General features: G+C 42.9%; 1 long non-coding RNA gene across 1 annotated transcript in view; it reads left to right on the forward strand.

Annotated features, from left to right (window-relative positions):
* The window catches only part of LOC110304376, a 12,798-nt gene extending 5,725 nt beyond the window's left edge, over nt 1-7,073 (forward strand). Inside the window, exon 3 of the long non-coding RNA XR_002379075.2 lies at nt 6,853-7,073. This is a non-coding gene — a long non-coding RNA (uncharacterized LOC110304376). The remainder of the gene's footprint in view (nt 1-6,852) is intronic.
* The last annotated feature ends 282 nt before the right edge of the window (nt 7,074-7,355 follow it).

Here is a 7,355-nt window from a genome sequence, read left to right on the forward strand (position 1 = left end):
TCTGTGTGTGTGTGTGTGTGTGTGTATATGCGTGTGCATGTGTGTGCTTGGGTGTAGCTGTATGTGTACATGTATGTAAAGGTCAGAGGTTGATATTGGGACCCATTACCCCTTACTCTAACACCTTATTTACTGAGTCAGTGTTCCTCAGGCAAACCCAGAGATCATGCACATGGCTAGTCTTGCTATAGCTTAACTTTCTCCAGGGATCCTCATCCCTGCCCTCACAGACTGGAGTTACAGAGCACCCATGTGTCATTTATATGGGTTCTGTGACTCCAAGCTGGGACTCATATTTTCGTGGTAAATATACCAGGCCATCTTCCCAGCCTTGTGCATCTTTCTAAACTGTCTGGATACTTTCAGTCTGGCAACAGTATGCCTTCTTCCCACTCACAAAAAGCCCCTCAACAGTGGACTCTCAAGGAATTAATGAGACTTCCATGCTCCCTGCTACCCATGGGGCCCTGCACTCTACAGTGATAATTCCAGTCCAACTTCCTTACCTCCTGCTGACTCATACCTTTGTAAGATATCCTGATGATTACACACAGTGCTCCCTAGAAAGAGAGCATTTTTTCTCTCAGATGCCTAATGGTAATGATGAGGATGGAGGGGCTATGAAGTTACAAAGCCCTACTTTGGAAATTCAAGATGCTATCCAAATCCATGTGCAGTGTGCAATGTGCTTTTCTTTATTTTCTTTCTTTTTTTTTTAATTAGGTATTTTATTTACATTTCAAATGTTATCCCCTTTTCTAATTTCCCCTCCGAAAACTCTCTTCCCCTTTCCCCTGCTCACCAACCCCCCCACTCCTGCTTCCTGGTCCTGGCATTCCCCTACACTGGGGCATAGAACCTTCACAGGGCCAAGGGCCTCTCCTCTCATTGATGTCCCACAAGGCCATCGTCTGCTGCATATGCAGCTGGCGCCATGAGTCCCTCCATGTGTACTCTTTAGTTGGTGGTTTAGTCCCAGGGAGCTCTAGGGGTACTGGTTAGTTCATATTGTTGTTCCTCCTATGGGGATGCAAACCCCTTCAACTCCTTGGGTCCTTTCTCTAGCTCCTTCATTGGGGACCCTGTGCTCAGTCCAATGGATGGCTGTCAGCATCCACCTCTGTATTTGTCAGGCACTGGCAGAGCCTCTCAGGAGACAGCCCTACCAGGCTCCTGTCAGCAAGCACTTGTTGGCATCCACAATAGTGTCTGGCTTTGGTATTTTCTTAATGATGACCCCAAACTAATCTAGCTGGTTTAGTCGTTACTTGGTTGCTATAAACTGTCATTTGTTTCAGCTTTAGATTTTATTTCTTCTACCAGAATCCATAAAGTATTAGACTTTTCATAGTTCTTTACAGTATTTCTACACTGAAAAATAATTTGACTTGTAAAACAAGGACTGCAGCACACAGTCCTGTGGCTTGTGTTCTCTTTACCTTCCTGTAACTACTGTCCCAAACAGCAATGAAGCCGTGATACATGCACCCAGAGATTCAGCTCGAGGACACTAAAAGTGGTTTTGGAAAAGAAAAGGGACAAAGGAGACTTGCGATTGAGATGCTGTTTGCTCTCTTTGTGTTATACAGACAAAACATTTTGTTTTATGAATTGCCATCATACTTATAAAGTTTAGGGTATGATGGCTTGTGTGAGAATGTGCCTCTTAATGGCCTTTCCTTGGTAGCAACCCAGTGTCTACCACAAGGAATGTATGTGTGACAGTTCCAATAAAAAGTTGTAGTTTTTTTGTTTTTTTTTTTATGGTGCTTCATTCTGTATCCCAAGACAGCATCAAACTTAGGCTTCTCCTGCCCCAGCATTCCAATGGCTAGGGTTTCAGACACGAACCTCTATTATACCTAGCTTCATATATGATTCTTCAATTGTCTTCACATATGTGTGATAGCTACTATATATGGGGAGTCATGAGACTTGAGTTATAAATTAATGATAGTTCAAAGATATGTTCAGAAATTGGTATAACTAACTGCTCAGCAATTACACTATGACACATTATTACTCTTAGGGAATTTGTGAATGATTCAATAGGAATTTGTTGAGGGCCCGTAGATAAGGGTATTATGATAGGCATTAAGAATATACAGTTGTGCTGGGCAGTGGTGGCGCATGCTTTTAATCCTGGCACTTGGGAGACAGAAGCAGGCAGATTTCTGAGTTTGAGGCCAGCCTGGTCTACAAAGTGAGTTCCAGGACAGCCAGGGCTACACAGAGAAACCCTGTCTCAGGAAAAAAAAAAAAAAAAAGAATACACAGTTGCATGCCTAGCAAAATGGCCTTAAATCTCAGGACTTGAGAGACAGAGCCATGCAGATCTCTGTTGCGTTTGAGACCAGCCTGCTACACATGGGAAGTCCCAGGCCAGCTAGTGCTACACAATAAGACTGTCTCAAAAAGACATCCCTTCAAATAAGGAATACATAGCTGCTAAAAATATTTGCCTGCAAAAAACTAATAGTCTGGTGGGGACAACCATAAGGAGACCAATATAACAACACTTAACTGAATGTGACTATGTATACAAAATATTAAGTCAGAATACAGAGAAAGAATTAATTTTTCTTATAATTGAAAAATAAAACTACGGTAGTAGGTGGTTCTGGGGTTTACTATTATGTGCAAGAATGTTAGTCTATACTATAAGGCTGAGACTTCCCCAGAGCTGTTGGAGAAAAGGAGCCTTCAAAGTTGCACAGCCTACAGTTTGAGTATCTGATCTCCCTCTAACAACTGCTTGAGGGCTGTGATTTAGCCATGATTAAGTTCCTTTACTGCTAAACTAGCAATGATAGGAGATAAGAAGGGAGTTCAGTGGATAAAGTACCTGCTGCACAAGCATGAAAAATTGAGTTCAAAATATAAATAAACCAGGGAGGAGTGACTGTGGGCATCTGCAACTCCCAAGCACTGAGATGTGGTGAAGGCAGGATTCCTGGAGCACACTGGCCAGTCCATCAATACAATCTGTGAGTGCCAGGCTCAATGAGAGAACCTTCTTAAAAAGATACGGTGGGACGTGACAGAGAGAACGCTGGACTCTACACACATGTGCACTGGCACCTGCACATACGCAATCACGTACACACATATGCTACAGGTACGCACAGCACAATAAAATAGGAACAATGGTGTCATCTTGTTGAGTTACAGGACCCAAGAAAACAACATGCAAAGTGTGCACACAGTGGGTACTTTCAAAATGTCAGTCTTCCTTCCTAGCACCCATTACCCCCATCTCAACACTGAGTGATGTAAAGAATCAAGGTGCCCCCACTGGAAATGATCTTTCATCATCCTCTGAGATGCAAGGTAGATTACAGGATATTTTGAAAACTGAAAGCCAAATAATTGAGTAGTAGGAATTGAAAAAAACTAACAACAGTGATTGCTTCTGGTCGGTTTACATATATTTTCTTTGTGTGTCTCTCTGCAACCATGGGCTTTTCCATCCATGCCCCAGTTCCTGAAATGGTGACTCTGAGACATTATTTCTAGGCCATAAGCTTGGGCTTGTTCCCTGACCTGTAACTTAATTCACCTATTTATTCTATTCTATGAGATGCTCCTCAGTTCCATGTGTCTGTCTCCTCAGAGATTCTTCCTGTGCTTGACTCTATCCCAGAGCTCCTCTCTCCCTACCTGAACTCCTACCTTCTATTTCCTTCCTAAGCTAATAAGCCATCAGGTTTTTATTGACGGTGATGCGTCCATGCAGTACTAAGAGAGACTTTGTGTATTTCCCCCTTTTCTATCATAACTTGTATTACCAACCTAAAACATCTTCTTAGACTGGAAAACATTTTTTCTAAATCCTAAATAATTTAAGCTTAATTGTGAGAGTAAACTATTTAGTATTCAAACTGAGAAGGAATAAATATTACCTAAGTATTCAGGCAGTATAGGCAAGCAGCCTCCAGAAGCTATAGACATGACAGAAATAATTGGCTCCTGGACAGTCCCCTAAGCTTTCGCTGAGTTGTTGGAGCATTATCTTCAGCCTTCTGGCCCAGAATATCTGACAGACTATTCTGTGAAGCAGGAATTATGAAGGATTTGCCTACTTTGTGCCTGAAAAGCTCAGTTGTAGACTTCCCTGTGTCCTGTTTGTCCACTTCGGGCAGCATACTGTCAACAGCTGAAACGAGGGCAGTTTCTTGCCCAATGGCTGGCTTGCCACATTCGAAGTAAACTCCATTTGGAGGTTCTTCAGTGCTAATCATCTTCTTTTTTGTAATAGAGTTGGCGTGTTGCCTGGAGCAGACCTGTCTCATTGTCACAAAAGGCCTTTTATTAATAAAACACTTTTAAATGTCATATTCTGAAGATCTCTGAGATTTTTTAAGAGCATCTTAGTATATTTGTGCTTGTTTCTAGATATCTACTATCTGCTTGACTTTGAAAACATCTACGATAGTTAAATGAAACTTAATTTTGTAACTAACTAAACTAGTGTCTAACATGTCCATTAAGTTTGATTCTTTCCATCCCTTCTCCCCACTGTTTACCCCTAACACTAGTTAGGAAAGAAAAAGGATAGAAGGGGAAAAAGCAAGAGAAATTCATGAATCTAACCTTCCTTATTTTATTTCCATGTTGAGACCACAACAACTTGTAACCACCCCCTTAAGTGACAACAAACATCCATCATCCATCAAATGACCAAAACCTACCCATCCCACCTCTTGGGAATGGGGGTGTCACTCTCTTAAAATTGCTTCCTGCTATCTGGTGATATCATTTTCCTTTGGGGAGGGGGTGGATAGAAATAAAATTGAGATATTGGTTAGTCTTAAAAAAATCTAGCTGTAACATTTTCTGTCCAGCAGCAAAGACCAGGCAGAACAAAAATGTTTTCTTTTTAGTCTTTAACCCTCTCCTTCCGTCTGAGACTTAATGTTACTATTTTCAAATTATTTATTTATTTATCTCTGATTGCTTATACCCAGCTTTTTTTCTTTCTTTAGTACCTGAGCACATTTTCAAGCATACTGTACCTGTTCAGAGGTTTTTCTCAGTCTGGGCCAGGCTACCATTGCTTGCAGCCATTCTCTGCCGCCCAGGCCATGGTTCCCACCATAACTGAAGGACAGGAAGGGATAGTCCCACCATGCTATGAGCTATTCTCTGGCTTCTCAGTGGTATCTCCCAGCCATGTTGTAGTGTCTGGTCCAGGAAACTTCTTCCGTCTCTGCCCACTGTGAGCGCCTTGACTTGCCAGAGAGACTGCTGCGCATCTCAGACTCCCGCCTGCTGAGCCAGGAGTTCAGAGCCTCACTGTACAGCAGGGGCTCTGAAGTTGCACTAGTCCTCCTTGAGGTTTCCTACTCCTGATCATCGAGGAAACGCCCTCCACCTGGAAGTTTGTCTACTACCTGAATCTTTTGCTTTAAGCTTGAATTTCTGTCTAAGTTTGGATTACATGCCTACCACATTAGATGCCATTTGTAACTAACGGGCTCTTCAGCTCACACCCCAGTTCCTGAAATATTGACTCTGAGATTTATTATTTATGAATAAATTCCTACACCACAAACTTTGGCTCATTTCCGACTAGCCCATAACTTAACCTATTGATTCTATTCTATGAGTGCAACATGGCTGGTTACCTCTCCTTAGTTTCATGGGTTTGTCTCCTCAGAGTTTGAGGTGAAACTCTTCCCGTGCCTGACTCTATTCCAGAGTTCCTCTCTCCCTGTCAGAACTCCCACCTCCTATTTCCTACCCCATCTAATAGTTCATTGGGTTCTTTTTGTTAGGTGATGGTTCCATACAGTAAACAAGAGATTCTCTCTACATCCCTACATCTATGTCTGTCTCTGTCTTTCTGTCTCCCTCTGACTCTCTGCTCAGCCTCTGTGTGTGTGTGTGTGTGTGTGTGTGTGTGACTGTGCACACCTGCATGCCTGTATGCAGAGGCCAAGGAGGACATCTGGTGTCCTGCTTTAACGTTCGACTCCTTGTTCCTTTGAGAGGGTCCCTCACTGAACCTGGAGTAACCCTGTCAGCCAGTGAGGCCTAGCAGTCTCCAAGCACTGTCTCCCACCAGGTTAGGTTACAACTTACCTGCTACCACTCACAGCCGTCTACACATATGCTTAAGGTCCCAACTCAGGTTTTCATGTTTGAGTAATCAAGCACTCTCACCCACTAAACCATCTCCCCGGCCAACATTCTCTCAGTATCTTCATGAAAATTCTATAAGGAGGGTGTTGCTTTACCCTATGTCTGAGTTTACACACTATAATATACTAGTTAGCATTATCATGCGTGGCTCCAACAGAACCTAGAGGCCTCTTTTTCTTTGCTCACTAAAACTTTAGGCCTGCATTTAGGCCTTCCCATACCAATGAGAGCAGCATCTAATGCACAATACAGATGAGAGCAGAGAGCCTGCTGGGGAAATGTGTCACCCGACTTGCTGTATTCGTTTTTATATTTACAGAGCGGAGGGCATACTGCTGCATTCAGAGAAATTAATTTAAAATGTTATTTCTGTAAAGTAACAAAAAAAAATTCTGCTCTCTTTTGCTTTTTTTTTTTTTTTTTTCAATCAGCATGTTGCACACTTAGTGTTATATGAAGTTCATGACTCCCATGTTCCGTTTTTCGGACCCTAATCTTGTCAAGATGTAAAAATTCTTCCATGGTTGGGCATGGCCTCGAGGCTTCCTGGGAGCTAGGAAGCTAGCTTTTCTCTCTGTAGGCTATCTTTCTCCCATCTCTGGCAGGAAGGCACTGAAGAAAGACATTGTTTATCTTGTTAAAAATGCTGGGCTGCTGTAAAGACTTTTTTCCTTGCCCAAGTTTCTTAAACTTTGTTTTCTTTCTCAGGTGACTTAAGCACTCGGATAAGTGGCTATAGCCAAAAGATCCCAGGAGGCAACCTGACTACAAGACAACGAAGCTAATGTTCCCCGTATGTTGCAGACGGAAGGTGATGGAAGACAGACCACCAGGGAGGACACCAAAACAGTCCTGTCCTCTGAGCTCCTTCTGAAAAACTGTCCCTCCCTCTGGCTGCTCCACCAGACCCCAGGGACCCTTTGTTCAAAGCTGGGTTAATGCCATGCTCAGGCAAAGGAAGCCTCTGGTGTCTGCATCCCTAAGAGGGTTATCTAGAAGCTGCCAGGTCTCTCTGTTCACTTCCTGCCTGTTTGTCAGAACAGAGACCACGAGATCACTCCTCGTCACAAGGGAAGCTGGAAAAAAAAAAAAAATGCCTCTTTGTGTCTTGATGAAACTCCAGGACTCTGTTACAGACATAAGGCGTCAGCAACATTCTCGGTCACACTTGACATGAACGTCAAAGGGAACAGTAGCTACAAGATGAAGAC

The sequence above is a fragment of the Mus caroli genome, chromosome 1 (genome assembly GCF_900094665.2).
Source record: "Mus caroli chromosome 1, CAROLI_EIJ_v1.1, whole genome shotgun sequence".
In the NCBI taxonomy this organism is placed as follows: domain Eukaryota; kingdom Metazoa; phylum Chordata; class Mammalia; order Rodentia; family Muridae; genus Mus; species Mus caroli.